This window comes from Phocoena phocoena, chromosome 1 (assembly GCF_963924675.1).
Source record: "Phocoena phocoena chromosome 1, mPhoPho1.1, whole genome shotgun sequence".
NCBI lineage: Eukaryota > Metazoa > Chordata > Mammalia > Artiodactyla > Phocoenidae > Phocoena > Phocoena phocoena.
The window spans coordinates 120,455,322-120,472,528 of NC_089219.1; the positions used below are offsets into that span (position 1 = coordinate 120,455,322).

Sequence of the window (17,207 nt, forward strand, 5' to 3'; positions counted from 1 at the left end):
ACAACGTTAGGACTATGATAAACATTTTCTCAGTGATTGCAACAGTTCCATGAGGTCAGCATCATCTCCATTTTTCAGATGGGGAAACTGGGACTAGAGTAACATTTCCAAAGTGGCACATGAAGCGAGAGATGAAGCCTGTACAGGAACCCAGATTTGTATGATCCTGAAGCCTGTGTGCATTCTGTCTACGTGGGATGCCCTCCCTCCTGCTGGAGAAAACCACAGACCATGGCTTTCTTGCAGCCTTCTGGCTGGAGACCATTAGGTGCCCGTCGCCTATGGAGAGTGTCACAGAGTGCAGCGCCACCCAGTGGGAAGAGGCTGGCTAGACTTAGGAGTTAGTCAGGCCTGGGTTTGAATCCTGCATTAATCATTTAGTATTGATCGCTTCGACATGTTGCTTACCTGCTCTGGACCTCCATTAATTCACCTATAAAAAGGAAAGCTACCTACAGGGTGGGGAACCTGTGCAGATAAGAGGAGAGGATATATGCAAAGCCCTAACTTGATAGGTGTCTGCTAATAGATGCTCTTTATCATTGTGGTGATTACCATTCTACTTTTTTTTAGAAGAAAGTGTTAGGTCACCTGGAACCTACAAGGGTGCGCTATTCAACACATAGGCTATTTGATCTATGGCAGAACTAGTTGCCAATGTCCCAGTCTCTTCACTGTGCCAGAGATCCAGATCTTACCAGGCTTCTCTGTTTTGCCAAACCTGTCTAGTCTGGCTCTTGGGAAGCTTTGCTGGCCCATCTGATGGGAATCAGGCAGGGTGAGAGGTAGGGCCAGCTGCTACCATCAGGAACAACTGGACCCCCAGAACTCTCCTTGGCTGCCCCAGAATGATTGGAAGAAAGTGTGCATTAAGAAATTACAAGGCAGGGCTTCCCTGGTGGCGCAGTGGTTGAGCGTCCGCCTGCCGATGCAGGGGACACGGGTTCGTGCCCCGGTCCGGGAGGATCCCACATGCCGCGGAGCGGCTGCGCCCGTGAGCCATGGCCGCTGAGCCTGCGCATCCAGAACCTGTGCTCTGCAACAGGAGAGGCCACAATAGTGAGAGGCCCGCGTACCGCAGAAAAAAAAAAAAAAGAAGTTACAAGGCAGAAAGAAATTGGGGGCTGGGAAGTAGGCAACTAACCCGGCCATTTTTACCTCCAGGGCCGGGGAAGCAGGGAGGGGGGCTTGATGATGCCTCCTTGGGTTCACAGAGGTGAGTCAGTGAGAGAGACAAGGTTTCTACTTGCTTTCCCTGGTTCCCTGGGTGCAGGCCAGGAACATCCTCAGTGTTGGTTAAGTTTGTTTGACAAATGAGGGACGCGTTGATCATCGATAACTGTTGGATGCAGAAGTGGTATTCAGACTGTTTAACAACAGCCAGGGTGGCATGGGCACCAGCCAGGCAGAGTGGACAAGAGCCATAGTGACAAAGCAGGGTCCTCAAGACAGGACTGCCTTCTGTGTGCTGGATATTAACACTTCAGCTGCTGAGTCCTTGGAAAGGACAGGGGGGACACTGGGGCAAAAAGAGGGTGGCACTTGGAGGTAGAGAGGTTGGTTGAGGAACAGCTGTTTATCAACTGGTAGAGAAGTATTTTAGGATCTGAACCAATGGTCCACATGTAGTGTTACTATCATGCACCAGCCCAGCTTGGGTGACTGTAGGGCTTTTCAGTGTGTATCTGAATGAAGCCAGAAACACGTGCAAGGTTTTAAGAGCATTTTGTGTGTCTCATTGGCAGTATGAGGTTGAACATTTGTCTAGTAACCATAACCAGCACTGGCTTCTGGTACTCAGTTCTGGGTTCTTTTTAGGAATCTGTACACGGAGAAAGTGTGGACTTAGTGCTCATTTAAGGAAGAGGTAACTTTGATAAGAACCAGGTGGGTTTTTCCTTTTCCTTATTGGTTTCATGTTTTTTGGATCTCACTAACTCTCCCCAGCTGTGTCCTGCTGTAGGCACCTGTTTGAGACCCTGTGTGTCGGGTTACCCCCAACAGAAGCCCTGGGCGCTTCCCCTTTGTGACCCCCATGGTGCTTCCTGGGGACTAGTCTTTGTGGCAGAGCCCCTTGTCGGGGGGATGCCTGCCTCTCCCAGCTCTTCCTGGCTCATTCCACGGCCCAAGCATCTCATGTCATCTTTTCATCTTCCTTTTCTCAGCCTTAGTCAGGGTTGTATTTTTGAAACGCATGTGCAACTACCTTTAGATAGTTTATGATTAACTGGAAATAACCCTTCAGACTTATGGGTAGATATCCACATTATTAAAAAGGATTCCTTAGATTGGTGAAGTATTTGCTTGCTAGCTCCTATAAATAGATTCTCTGGTGTATTTGAGAGCATGTATAGATCAGTAACAGCTTGAAAGAGAGGTTTGGTGCATTGCTAAAGAACTTCTAGCTAAAGTTGCAGGTGCAATCAGAAATGGAGCTACAAATGAATAATAATCAGTGATTATTTATTTGTCTAGTCCTCTAGCTTTGCAGAGCTCATCCGCACATTTTCTCATTTGATACATGTGGTCTCCATCTCTGATCCTTTGCAGGTGGAAAGGCTGACACATACATTTCTAATGGGTAATGGGGTGGCTGGAAGCTGCCACCATGAGTCCCTCTGGTTGCACTAGTGGCCACCACCTCTTCTGCATCTATTTTAAGGTCTTCATCAATGGCACATGACCCTATCTCCATTCTCCCATTCGTCTCCCAAAATTTACCTTTCTAGATTACAAGGCTTTGCTCTTTTCCATAAAATGGTTGGCATCCTCAGATTTAGGCCAAGAAAAAATAGAGTTTCATTTCCATTCCAAACTTGTAAGCACACAGCTTTTCATAAAGATTGTAGTAGTGTAGGCTGGGTCTTCCCTGAAGGAGTGGCCCTTCGTGTCGCCATCTAACTGAGGAATGGTGGGTTACAGTCCCCTCTGAGAAGAGCCAGCCAGCTAGAGGGTGGAGCCTTGCTTTCCGCTGGCACCCAGGGCCGCTTGGAGAGCTGGCGACCTTCCTCCGGGGCTCCTGATATCGAGCTGGGGAATGAGTAATAGGGACTCGCCAAAGTGTTTAAACACCAGAATTGAAATTAATGTCCCCTCATTGCTGGCTACGCTGACAATACATTACAGCAAACACCTTCCCAAAGTGAAATGAATGTTTGTTTATCCTCATGAAATATACATCAAAACATGTTGGTGGAAGAAGCCCTAATGAGGGAAGGGGCCAGGTTTCCTGTTAATTCCAGGCGAATAGTTAACCGAGGTGCAGGTTTCCTTTTTCTTTTTCTTTTCTTTCCTTTCTTTCTTTCTTTTCTTTTCTTTTTTTTTTTAAGAATAACCTGTCCACAGCTGTGTATCTAGGACATTAATATGAGTTTAATGAAAACTCCAGTTGATCTGTCCAAAGATATTGATGAGCATTGCCCAGCCGTATTAATCATCTCCTTGAGGGAGGAAATGGAGGGAATGGGCGAACAGGTTTCTGTCAGATGCCAATCCAGATGAAGAGATGTGAAAAAAAAATTTTTTTTTAACCTTCCATAGATACATCCATTTCCCGGGATGTGGGTTGGCCCAGGAGGGAATGACAGCACAGGAAATTCTGGGGCACATTTAACGTTAAATCATTAAGCTTCTGCCAATAAATCCATTACTGTTAATTATATCGAAATGGCCAACGATCCGCTGATAATATTCCTTCATTGATTTTCCTTTTTTTTTTTTTGCGGTACGGGGGCCTCTCAGTGTTGTGGCCTCTCCCGTTGCGGAGCACAGGCTCCGGACGCGCAGGCTCAGCGGCCATGGCTCATGGGCCCAGCCGCTCCGTGGCATGTGGGATCTTCCTGGACTGGGGCACGAACCCGTGTCTTCCGCATCGGCAGGCGGACTCTCAACCACTGCGCCACCAGGGAAGCCCCCTTCATTGACTTTCATTCGCCATGGGTCGAGGTTCTGACTCTCATTTCTTGGGTGTTTTCATCTTTCATTTCTTTCTCCATCTCCTCGTCTCTCCCCCCCACCCCCACGCCGTGCTTCCCACACCCAGCCCTCCCCCTTCCCCCTTGAGCTTTTGCAGAAATGCAGTTCCCCTCTCGCTGGTGATACAGTTCTCTCCGTAAGTGCCAAATGTTTCTTGATAGGAACAAGCTACATTTCTTTATGGCTTATGGCAAACTGCCTTGATTACTTCTACTGCTGTACCCATTATGTGAATTAAATATGTATTCAGTTGCATGCTGCTTGCAATGTTATTGCAGGGTGACATATGGTACTGACTCAATTAGAATGAAACTAGCATTAGATAACCCTTCTGATTACATGCATCCTGACCGGCTCCTCCTCGGCCTCCCCTCTGTGCTCTCTCTCTCCAGTGTCTGCAGGCAGCAGGTTTGCATTATCCGTTATCATCTCCACCACGTTGGATGCTGGCCAGGGGGTTGGAAAGGGAGGGGGCTGTGCTCTCTGGGAAGGAAGACATCTTGGACAGACAGACAGACAGACAGACAGAATGAAAGGGCTAGTGGGGGAGGAATATTAAGGACTCTATGCTTGCATTTGGAATTAACCTTTAATGTTATATATTTTTGGAAGTGGTTGTCAGGCCTGCTGTGAGAAGAGGCCAGAAAGGTCTCCCTAGGGTTGGAAGATCAGAGAAGGAAAGAAAAAGAATGACTGTGAAATGACTGCTCTGTGTGTGATTAGTCGGTCCTTACCTTGAAATTTTTCATTTAAAAATAACACCTTTTTTCCCCCCCAGATCAGAGCTCATACTTATTCTAATAGCAGTGATACATTTTGTTTTTATAGCACACCTGAATCACGTTAACCCATTTGATTCCCATGAGCGTCATACAGGGAGAACAGGAATTGCCATCCCCATTTTACAGATGAAGCAGTGGAGACACAGAGAGGCTACATTACATTATAGTTGAAGGTCACAAAGCCACATGGTGGCAAAATGAGGAGGAATCCTTAGGAATGCAGAGGGTTCTGAAGGGCAGCTCAAGGATGTGCTATAAAGTGATTGAGAGTGTTTAGATCTTAAAAAGGAAGTATTTTGCCTGTCTGGGCAGGGGCAGTAGTTGCTGGAATATCTTGTGTTGTGATATTGATGCAACACAGTTCACACCAGAGAACAGCTGGCCTATAACATTTCCTTGTGAGGATGAATTTTCTCTCCTTGATCATTTTCACCATGTTTTAAGCAGCTCTAAGCTCCCTTCCTTTTGCTTTTCCTGCTCTATCACTTCTACTTGCCAAGGAAGAACCTGGAGACTGTTCTCTCGGTCTCATCTAGCCACACCTGAGGCTACAGTATCCTCCCGGTCCAGAGCCTACCCCAGGACTCGCAGGCCATCTTGGATTTTCTCAGGGGCTGGTAGAAAGGCTGCTGAACCCAAAATTGCTTGTCTGACTATGGCGGAATCATCTAATGGGACTTCTTGCCCATACCGGCTCAAGTACACAGGTCTGTTTGAGCATTTACTATATGTATTTGTGTGCGCCAGACCATATGCTATTGGAAATACTAAAAATGTATATGGTATATGGTCATATAAATGTATATGGTATACTGGCCATAGGCAGCTTATACCCGGGCAGAAAAATAGCATGAGGGTGAGGGTAAGTGTAAATGAGGATGATGTAACTCAAAAGTACCATAGATGCACTTATTAACCTTCGCTAGAATTCCTAGAATTACGATGATGCTCAGCCCCAGTACGTTGAGTAGAGCAGGCACTCACCAAATGTTGGTTGAATGGATGAGTGAATGAATGAATGAGAGGGATCAGTCTGATTCTGGTAATAATGAGGCAGGTTTTCTTGGAGGAGGTGGGGCCCCTTATAGATAACACAACCATCCATCCCATCCTACCCCTCCCAGCCCACTTTCCTACTGCAATAATGATCACTAATTTATAGAGCACTTTACACTGAAAACAACCTTTCAAAAGACACTGAAGAGATACACAAGAAAGGAATGAAAATGGTTACCTGTAGGGGCTAGCGGTGAGGTGGGGATGGGGGAATGGAGACAAGGCTGGGCCCAAGACTCAGCAGCATATGGGAATCATAATATGTACGTCGTGGATGTGTTTTTATGTTGTAAATGTATTAAAAATAGGATTAAAATCAAAAGACCTTTCAGGGAGCATTAACTTACCTAATTTTCACAGCAACCGTGTGTTACAGGGGAGCGTTTTAATTATGTTCTAATTTCACATAAGGAAACCAAGGCACAGAGAGGTTAGGTAACTTACCCAAAGTCATGGAGTTAGTAAGTTGTAGCACGAAGACTAAACCCAGATTGGGTTCTTTTCACCATAGCATATGGCATCTGTGAGCCTTGGCCCAACTGTGCTAATCCCCAGAGGGGTGCCTGTGTGATTGGGGTCCTTCCTGGGACCTCTGTCTGCCAAAGTAACTGTGTATGTACTGAGGTCTCTGCAGAAGGGGAGAAGATGTGGGATTAGGGGCCCTCCCCACTGGCACTGAAACACGGCAGGTTTATATTCCCAGTAAGATCTGACTTGGAGCTACAAGAAGCATTATCTCTGAACCAGCCCTGCAATTCAGACTCTCTCTGGGGGAAGGAAGGCAGCATGGTAGCTTTAACCTGGTCCTTAGGGTGGGCCTGCTATTCTCTGGGTGCCTCCAGAGGAATCACGGAGGTATTACAATTACCGTAATACCTAAGAGGACCTGAAGACAAATCTGGCATGGAGAAATGCCAAAAATTGTTGGTCTTGTACATTTAGTAGAGCAGGACATATGTCTTTGAGGGTGAAGTGTGACATTTGTATGGCATCCTTCAGGTAGGTGTCTCCTTTACTCTGTAGATGTTTACACTACCTTCGTTGCTTAGAAGAGCTCCCATGTCGCCACCCCTGCCCTCTGCCTCCACTCTTTCTCCTTGACCTCTAGCTAGGGCTGCCTCACATAGTAGAACAGAGGGAGAGCTGCGCCTTCAGCTGTTCTCATGTGTTCTTACTTAGTATATCTGTCATTCCGTTGCAGCTTTCACATACTTGTGCTCTCCAGGCCCAGCTAGTTAAGAGCAAGGCCTTTTCCTGAGTATCACTTAACCAGTGAAGAACTGATCTGACTATAGACTCCAGGAGGGAGATCTACTGCCCCGAACACCACAATACCTTTCTTTTAGCAACCAGTTGCTAATCAGAGGTTATCTTATTTCCCTGTTTGCCTTTCAGAAGAGTTAGGTCAGTGTTCTCTGAGGCCAGCCCTTTTCACGTGCCATGTTCTGTTTCGATTTTGTCTAAAACTGTCCAGTGTACCTTCTGCACCTCCTGACTCAGGTCCTACTTCCGTGAAGCCTTCAGGTAGGGCTATGCCAGACTTTACGCACCTCCCCCCTCCACCTCCCATTGATTCTAAGATTTCTAACCTCTAGAAAGTTTCTGTGTTTCTGCTGAGGTGAGATCTCTGCCTCTCCAGGACATGGGAGCTCCCAGCTAACAAATCCGATCTACACTCTTTCCAGTTGTAGACTCATGCTGTATTTACTACTAATGATCTTTCCTCAGTGAAACTCTCACCTCTCCTGATTTCCATTTCATCCTGTTTTGCTTCATAGCAAACCTCAGGGGTGCATCTCTTTCGACTCACCGCTGCGATATTCCCCACCGTTGCCCATGACTCCATTTATCACCTCAGTACTTGTGACTCACAAATGTAACTACTTGTAATCTCCCTGAGGACAGGGGACTTCTCTTTCTTGCCAACCTCTGCATCCCCATTGAACAGCACAATGCCTGAACCAAAGCAAATATCCAGTAAATATTTATCGAACAAGTGGTAAATTAAAACCTGTGTTTTCCATCCAGACTGATGCTGCTGTGAGCTTCAGACCTGCGTGTATAACTGCCAAGCGGGCATCTCTGCGTCTACATTCAACAGAATCCTCAAACTCTGCACATCCAGGGCAGACCCCCTCAGCCCCTTGGTCCACATCAAATCTTCTTCCTCTATTCCTTCTCTCTTTCATCTGCCCAATCCAGAAACCTCCTATCTGTGTTAGACTCTTTTTTCTAAGCCTACCCTGCCCCCCATCTAATCATTAGCCAATTTGTGTTGATTCTGGCAGTAAAAATTTATTGAATGCTTTATGCCAGAGTTGGTACCAGGTGAGGGAATACAAAAGTAAACAAACACACCCTAACTATATCCCATATCATGTGTCCTCTCCATCTGCCACTGTCCTAGGTCAGGCCCTCATGTCTTTCACCCAGACAGCTGACCTCCTAGCTGGTATCTCTGCCTCAAATATCTTCTCACTATCCACCCTCTCTAAGGCCCACCATGACACTCTTAACATGCAAACCTGCTTGCCGTACCCCTATTGAGAATTCTTCACTGGCAGTCCCAATGTCAAAAGCTGTAGTCCTGAATCTCAAAACTATCGTGCCATGATCGGTTGTGAAGTATGTCACAAGTAATTTTGATATTAATAACAGTCTAAGACCTGAGGTTTGCAAATTATTTAAAATTTTAAACTAATTCAAATTATCACTGTAAAAATGTCACTTTCACTCACTTGAAGTCCCATATGCTTTCCTGAGTGGAAGAGAAGATGTAGCTTTATAGCCTGCTGGGAATTGTGCGTTTCTGTGGCATACCCTCTGGAGTATGCTTTAAATCTGATCATCATTGAGTGTGCAGGTATGATGGACGCAAGGCTGAAGTCTTCAGGATGAACCCTGAAGACTTTAGTGTAACCTACGTTAACCTTATGATGTAGCCCTTGTCGATTTCTGCAGGGCTCTTTCCTACCATTTTCTTCTATTTCATCACAGGCTGCAAATACCTAAAACCTGCTACTTTTTCCCCCTCATACTTCAGAAATCGTCTCCTCTATTAGGAATTCCCGTACCTACCATCCCCATGGTGAAACTATTGCTAATTGTGCAAATCCTAGCCCGAGTACTCTGATCCAGTGTTAGATATTTCTTCTTTGTGTTCATTTTGCCTTGTATATTCCTTCAAGGTAATATACGACTTAGATTAATTAGTCTTTGTAATTTTATTTTTTGCACATCATTTAAATTTTACATGTTTATTTTCCCATTGGACTGTAAGTACTTTGAGGTTATTGCCTTTTTATATTCTTCTCCCAATTTTTTAGGACAGGCTTGGGCATATAGTAGGTGCTCCATAATCATTCATCGTATGAACGAGGGAGTCATATAGATACCATCTTACCCACTGACCCCAACATTCTGCAGAGTCAGGCACCTTTAGTACCATATCCTATCTTGATGTCCCTAGACAGGGAATCTGAAAAGCAAGTCCTGGCTCATCCATGTGTGGTTATATGGCCCTAGACACGTTCCATAAAATTTCGATACACCTGTTTCTATATGCATGGTCTGTTTGTGGGACTGTCCTCTGAAATGGTCATTTAGACCAAATTGGAGGAAATATTGGGAAGAGGATGCAGTGGGTAAAATGAGCCCCATGTGGTTGTTGTTGATCCTGTGGCACTGTGTGTCCAGCAGAAGGGTTAGATAAGTGGTAAGAAGTGGAGGCCCAGTGGTTCCCTGAGCACAGATGCCATATGCTGAAACCAGACTTAAGGACCTTCTGTCTGGTGAAAATGTACAGGGCGTACTAGACTGGAGAGAGATTGAAGACAGGAACTTCAGCCAGGAGACAAAAGGACACGGGGTCTAAATAAACGAATGGTATTTCGGGGAATGAAAAGGATCAGGCTATTTTGAAAGAAAGATTAGCAGAGCCTGATGACCACCTAGAGAAGGAGGTTGAAGGATAGGTACGACTCAAGGATGACTGAATCATTTAATTCATTTATTAACTTTTGAGATGACAGATGACTCAGTACAATGAAATGAAAAACTGTTTAACAATTATAACTGTCCCCAAATAGCCAGAAGGTGTGGTCACAGATGCCCACTTAAGCCTGTAACTGTCAGAAATGAGGCTTTGCCAGGGTTGTCACAGAAGCTTCTGCTGCGTTGTACCCAAGTTTGAACTAGGCTCTGAGATGTCATCCGTCTTTACTTCTATGTATCTGTGTTTATAGGTTTTCCAATCTGGTTACCTGGGAGGATGGGCTTGGCATTAATAAAAGCAAGGAAATTAGGAAAGGGAGGGAATTTGGATGCTGGCTAGAGTTTCGTTCATTCCAAATTGGGGCAAATTATTTAGTTTCATAGAATATTGTGATTGTTTCTGTATAATTGTTCACTTTTTTTTATGGGCTACATCTCTGACATTCATTTGACTTTGTCTCCCTAGAGACAGAGTGTGATCTCCTAGAATTATACTTTATTTGCAGGTGATTCCAAGACTTAGCTCTCAAGTTTCTGGGGCCTCCTTTCTGTGAGGAGTCAGAGTTTGCAGTCGATCCGAATAAAATAGAATGGGAAAGAAAAACTTGGACTTCGGAGTCAGACTGACCCGAATTTGTGTCCTGGATCCTCCGTCTACTGTGTGACACTGGGCAGGTTACCTAATTTGTCTTGTGCTTGTTTCCTCAATACTGAAAGTGAAATCATAACATCACCTACTTCATAGGGTTTGGGGAAGGATAATCACAATAAAAATAGCTACTACTAATTTAGGGGTTAACAGACACTGTGTTATTCACATTCATTATTTCTTTTAATGCTCCCTGCAAAGCTGTAAGGCCTATACTATCATTGTCCCCATTATATGGACCAGTAAACTGAGCTTAGAGGGGTTAAATAACTTGCCCTAAATGACCCATGTAGGAATTGGCAGAATAAGGATTTGAACCTAGTTTGAATGACTCTAACAGCTGAATGCTTAATGACCGAAAGAAAGCTCTGTAGCCTCCCCCAAATCACTCTTTCTGTGAAAATCTGGAAGCTCTCCTGAGACCCCCATTCAGATTAATTACCCCTTCTACCTTGTTCCTATAACAAATACCTATAGCTTTTATTAGCATGTATTTTTCAACCCTTGATTCAACCTTTAATTTTAGTCATTTGTGCCTAAGTTCCTCTCTCTTCACTAAATTACAAACGTTTGAACACAGGAACTGTGCCTGCCTATGTATTATCCCTCCAGTGCCTTCTTTATACATAGGCATTCTCAATGTTAATTTGTTGGAAAGAAATTGTATGAAAGGCTCACTCCTTCCCTAGGGGGGACACCTTTGGTGCCATGAGCTCACCTTTGCCTTTCTGTCACCAAAATAGAAAGATTAAAGTGTCAAGGAATACTATGAGTGGCACTAATGAAATATGATCATTTAAAATGATGAAATAGGGCTCCCCTGGTGGCGCAGTGGTTAAGAATCCGCCTGTCAATGCAGGGGACACGAGTTCGAGCCCTGGTCCGGGAAGATCCCACATGGTGCGGAGCAACTAAGCCCGTGCGCCACAACGGCTGAGCCTAAGCTCTAGAGCCCGCGAGCCACAACTCCTGAGCCCACGTGCCACAACTACTGCAGCCCGCGCACCTAGAGCCCATCCTCTGCAACGAGAGAAGCCACCGCAGTGAGAAGCCCGCACGCTGAATGAAGAGTAGCCCCCGCTCACGATAACTAGAGAAAGCCCGCGTGCGGCAACGAGGACCCAATGCAGCCATAAATAAATAAATGAAATAAATTAAAAAAATAAAATAAAATAATGAAATAAAGTCAGTTAGTCTGAGTAGAGTCCTTGTATCACCCGCCCTGCCCTGCAACACACAAACGTCATAAAAGCAGAAGTAATCTTTCCTCAGTAAGTTGTTTGTGATGTTTAGAATTGAACCAGACAAGAAATGAAGTATTGGGAACCAGTTCCTCCTTGCCTCCGGGTATCAGAAATACTCCATCCCACTTGGTCTTAACTTTTTTCTCTCATCGGCCCCTTCAGTTGGAATGCAGGTGTAGTTGTAAGGCTGAGATGTGCTGGAGTCTGACCTCCCCTTGGTGGGGAGTGGGTCTGGGCTGTCGAGGTGGATGTGAGTGAATCCCCATGGTACCCATTATCGAGAGGGTTAGGCCCCGAACCTGTCCTTTTCTCCATTCTACCACACCTGAGATGGAAAAAAGAAATTCCATGACCCCTTATGTAGCAGCAGAGGGAGAAAGCAAGATGCCCACCTCTGAATACCTTTAGGTTTAAAAGTGCAGGATTAACTGATACACACTACTGTTATATAGAATAGATAAGCAACAAGGACCTACTGTATAGCACAGGGAAGTATATACAATATCCTGTAATAACCTATGATGGAAAAGAATCTGAAAAAGAATATATGTATGTATGTCTACATACACATATATAAGCTAAATCACTTTGCTGTACCCCTGAAACGAACACAACATTGTGAAGTAATTATAACTCAACATAAAACAGAAACAAGGGCTTCCCCGGTGGCGCAGTGGTTGAGAGTCTGCCTGCCGATGCAGGGGACGCGGGTTCGTGCCCTGGTCCGGGAAGATCCCACGTGCCGCGGAGCGGCTGGGCCCATGAGCCATGGCCGCTGAGCCTGTGCGTCCGGAGCCTGTGCTCCGCAACAGGAGAGGCCACAACAGTGAGAGGCCCGCGTACCGCAAAAAAAAAAAAAAAAAAAAAAAAAAAAAAAAAAAAAAAACAGAAACAAAACAACAACAAAGTGCCTTTTATCTGCTCTTGGGTGCAAAGCTGAGTAATAGTAATGGTCCTGTTGGTAAAAAGAATGACGCACGGAGTATTTCATACCTATCGAGGCAGTTTCATACACAGTACCTCTTATTCCCTTTCTCTGAGAAACAGCCCTGAGGAGAGGAATAGAAGGAATCACAGAATTGTGTTTGGCTGTGTTCAGTGAAAGGCCGTTAGTTGTTTTTCTCGTTTTGTCTTCCGTCCCCTCGTTCTTTCCTGATCCTGAATGAATCTCGCCGTGGTTATTGATACATCTCACCATTCAGCACCCACTGTTGGCAGCCTCCCCCATGTGAAGCGAGGGGCCGTTGGCACAGAAGGCCTCTACGTGACCCAGTAAAGGCTCCGAGCACATCAGTTTGTGTAATTGACTTAACAGAGTGCCCAAAGGCCCCCCCCCCCCCCCCCGCCAAACCCCTTGACTCTTATTTCAAACATGATTCTAACTGGATGGTTGTCTGGTTTCCCCACCCCTGCTAGAATATATGCATGGTCATCACTAATATTTACTGGGCACTTACTACTGGCAGACACTGTCTTTAACACTCATGGGTATTAACTCAGGGAATCCTCACAGCCACCCCAGGAGCTAGGAAACACGATTGTCTCCATTTTACAGGTGAGGACCCAGCAGGGAGGGGATCAGAAACAAGGTCCCACAACCCATCAATCAAGGTCAGCTTTGGCTTCCAGGATCTGGTACCACAGCCATGTGAACTATAACACTGTACTACCTACGAAGAAGAGGAAACTCGGCGAGGCTCAGTATAACTATAAAAAGCCCAGCAGATGGAGTTTACGTAAAACAGGCTTGCAGACTCCCACCTAGCAGTGGGCCTGGGTGATAATTGGCATTCATAATGACGAATGATTTGGGTTCTGAAGAGGAAGCCAAGTTATGTTCAAGATTATCCATCTATCTATCTATCTGGATATCTTTTAAAGAAGCTAGAGGAAAGATAATATGTTTTTAAGTGATTTATATCTAAAAAGATGAAATCCACCCAGTTTTGGTAAACCCCTAGGAATAGGGAGACGGGGCAGCTTTCTAGAGTGGTTTCTTTCTCAGGAGTTAATGTTTTCTTACCTTTCTACCTGCTCCTGGCTTCCAGAGTCTCTGTTCCCTGGGTGTCTCCCCAGAACAAAGGTTACAGACCCGTGGACAGCCTGCATCTCCTCCATGGTCTCTTTTTTCCAGAAAAGATGACAAGAATTTATGAATCACTCTACACTGTGAATGGGGTGCCCTGTACCCACTCGACGTTGTTGCTTTGCTTCTGTGGTGGCAGGTAGAGGGAATGCAGTGCAGTAAATACCAGTGCTTCCATAAACCACCATGAACGTGGAAGGGGGGTGGTCAGGGGATTTGAGAGCAGAGAGGGGAAATCACTTCTTTGCCTGGAAGGGAAATGCCGTGCCTACCCCTTCAGGTCTGTCTACTGGATGAGAAGGAAATTCTCTTCCTTGCTTCTACCTTCCCCCATCCCCTTTCTTTTTTTGTTCCCTTTTTAGAATAATATAAAATTAAAAAAAGCCCAGCAGAAAGGGAGCTGTGATGCTGTCGTCCCTGGCGTTGATGTTATTTATTTTCCTCAGTTGCTGCTCTGGAAGCCTGGAGTTGACAGAGCGGTTTTGTAGAATAGAAACATTATAGACTGTTACTGTCAGAGTGTTAAATGTGATGGATAGAGAAATAGAGGCGAAGGAGGGGACTTAATACTGAGAGCCAGGGTGCTCATGGGAAAATAAACCATCCGCATATAAGAAATGAATGAGGTAATGTGGCAGGAGGTAATGGGCTTTCGCCACATGCCGGAACAGAGATGCTTATTACAGGGTGTGCTTAACCCTTGGCATGCTGATTTCCCTTTGTGGGTTCCAGGGCCCTCCGCCGTGTCCCTCTGTGCGAGCACATGTGTGGCTTTTCTTCAGGCAGGGAGGCAGGCGTGCGCAGAGGAGTGGAGACAAATGTGTGCTTAATAACACGGTATTAGCAGCAGCCTGTACATCAGAAAGCCTTGGCAGCTCCCGAGGGGCTCGGGATCCCCGGGGCTGCAGGAAGCAGAACATGCCCTGATTGCTGGGTTATGGAGAAGCAGGGAGGCATGCTGGGGGAGCTGGGGGCTCTGTTGATTTCTCCACTGGGGACTGCTGAGGGGTGTTCTGGTTCCCTGGGAGAGAAGTTCATGATTCATGTTACTTGGCTTCCTTAGTGGCCCCAGAAGATTCCCTGCCACTTTATGTAGCCAGTGCCTAGCTGTTCTCCCACTGCCTGGGATGTGGGGCTTTGCTGTGAGATGGGAGGAAGAGGGGCAGACAGTGGTCCTCTTTATTACCTCCTTGTCAAGTAGTACAGAACCTGTGCTGGAGACGTAATAAAGGTGAGCATGCCAGGGGGAGACCCGGCCTCAGGTGGGATGACGGAAGGAGTCCAGCCAGCCTAGGTGACGTGAAGGGAAGTGAACTGAATGGTGACCAGGTTCCATGAGCAAGGTGCTTTCCCTTTGTATTGGGTTCCCGTGACCTTTACGACCCATCTTTGTGTCCTGGTGGTGGCCAGCCCTGTGTCTTGCACACGGCAAGTATTTAGTAAACTGTGAGGACTTGGTTAATAGGGGCCCTCATCTAGCTCTGGTGATTACATGCTGTGTGGCCTTGAACAAGTCATTTACCCTCTCTGGGTGTTAATTTTCTCTTCTATGGTGTGGGGATAATACCACCTCATAGATTTATTATCAAGATTAAACACACTCATACTAATGAAAGTGTGGGCAGGCTATAAAACATTACGCAAGCACCAAAGTATTACCATTATTTCTGCAGTTAGTGACAAAACAATGCCTCGTATCAAGGATCCAGCAAAGAACTTCACCCAAGAAATTAATGTTCTCAAGCTAGCAGCTTCACATGCTTTTACCCAAACAGTGCTGTTCTTGTCTGATGTTAAAGTGTGTCTCTTTGCTTTCAGTGGTGGTCACATCAGCAAGGACACCGCCCTGGATGGATGTTTATATTGTAGGCACCGGGTCAGTGGGAGCCTCGGAAACTCTCGCAGGGGACCGCAGTCACCTAAGAGTTGTGGTATGCCTCACACTCCTGTTCAGAGCTTTCACAGAATCACTGAATTTTGGAGTTAGGAGGACCTTAATCCATGCCCATCATTGTCCTTCGTTTAGCTTGGAAAGTGCTTCTTGCTGAAGCACAGGCCTCACCTCTAGCAGCTTTTGGTCTTTCTCTGGAGCTCTTCTATAGAAGATGTTCCTCAACCCAACCTCATCCTCTGAGATCTAGTTGCTGCCTCTGAGGTCATGTCACTAGGAACCCTGTCCTTAAGATGGTCCACGTTCTGGGGATTTTTGGATTGTCATTTAAGCTTTCAGAGATCCTCAGTATTTCCACAGGAGCAGAAGGACCTAGGTTGGTTGGCCTGGTCAACCGTGGTCTGGACTCTGCTCCAAGTCTGACGTTAGCATGTGGTGCCCACTGGTGAGGTGAGGGGACAGTCTTTCTCCCTGCGTCCTTTTCCCTATTCCTCTTTCTCACTCATGGGTCCAGACCTTCCAGGCAAGTTGGTTGCCTTGCTGTCCCCCTGCTCCTCCTGGGCTGCTTTCTTGTCTTCTCTGTATATCGAGTCTCTATCCATCCTTCAAACTTCGCTGCTTCTTATTTTTTTCCCAGTAATTACAACTTGCATTGAATCTTCTCTTCTCTTGATTCTTCAGATTTGTACTACTGTATGTAACAGCTGGCTATATACAGTTATTTGGTATTTCTCTGATTGTTTCACATGAGACTATCTTGCTAAGGGTATTAACATTTTCTCCAAAAAAGGATATATCCTGTATATACTTTTTCTTATAATTGGCCTCCTACTTCCCTCTGCTTCAATGACTTGTCATCTACTTCATTATAATGCTTTTATAACATAGAGCTTTCTTTTGCTTTTTCTGGCTTTTCTCACTAGACTAGCTGTTCCTTATAGAAAGAAGGTATCTTTGGTTGTCCCAAGGCATCTAGTATATAGCCTCTCTTGTTATTTCCTCAACTTATTGACAGTTTTTAACAGAAGAGTTCTCTTCCTGCACTTGTCTAGTTTACACACTCAGACGTCCTTATATTCAGCCTTGAATGGAATGGGAATGAAATCCATGTATAAAGAAAAATGGTACTAACCTGTGACAGGATCTTGTCTCTCACGAAATAATATTGTTGGTACATTTGAGTAAGAGAAGCTCTGAGGATGTGATGCATCTACAGAGTGTAGAATGATGCGTCACGCATAGCAGGCATCAGAACTTGTTAGTTATAGTAGTAGTAGCATTTGTGGTAATTGATAGTTGAGAAGTAGTAGAATGTAGCAGTAATACCTAATGCCCACTGATCTGCCTTTTTTGCTCTATTTGTGTTTTGGTCGAGTTCCACATATAATCAGATAATGGAGAGAATCTATAAGCTTGGGAACAGTAACACCAGACCCTCTAAATGAGAGTCTTCCCTGGGCTAGTGGGTTCCTTCTGCTCCTTACTTATTCTAAAGGCTGGCCCTACCGTGGTGTCTTCCTGAGCACCTCTG

The 17,207-nt window shown here is 45.5% G+C and overlaps 1 protein-coding gene across 3 annotated transcripts in view; it reads left to right on the plus strand.

Annotated features, from left to right (window-relative positions):
• The window catches only part of PBX1 (PBX homeobox 1), a 278,098-nt gene that overhangs the window by 118,443 nt on the left and 142,448 nt on the right, over positions 1–17,207 (plus strand). The gene's annotated exons all lie outside the window — the stretch shown is intronic.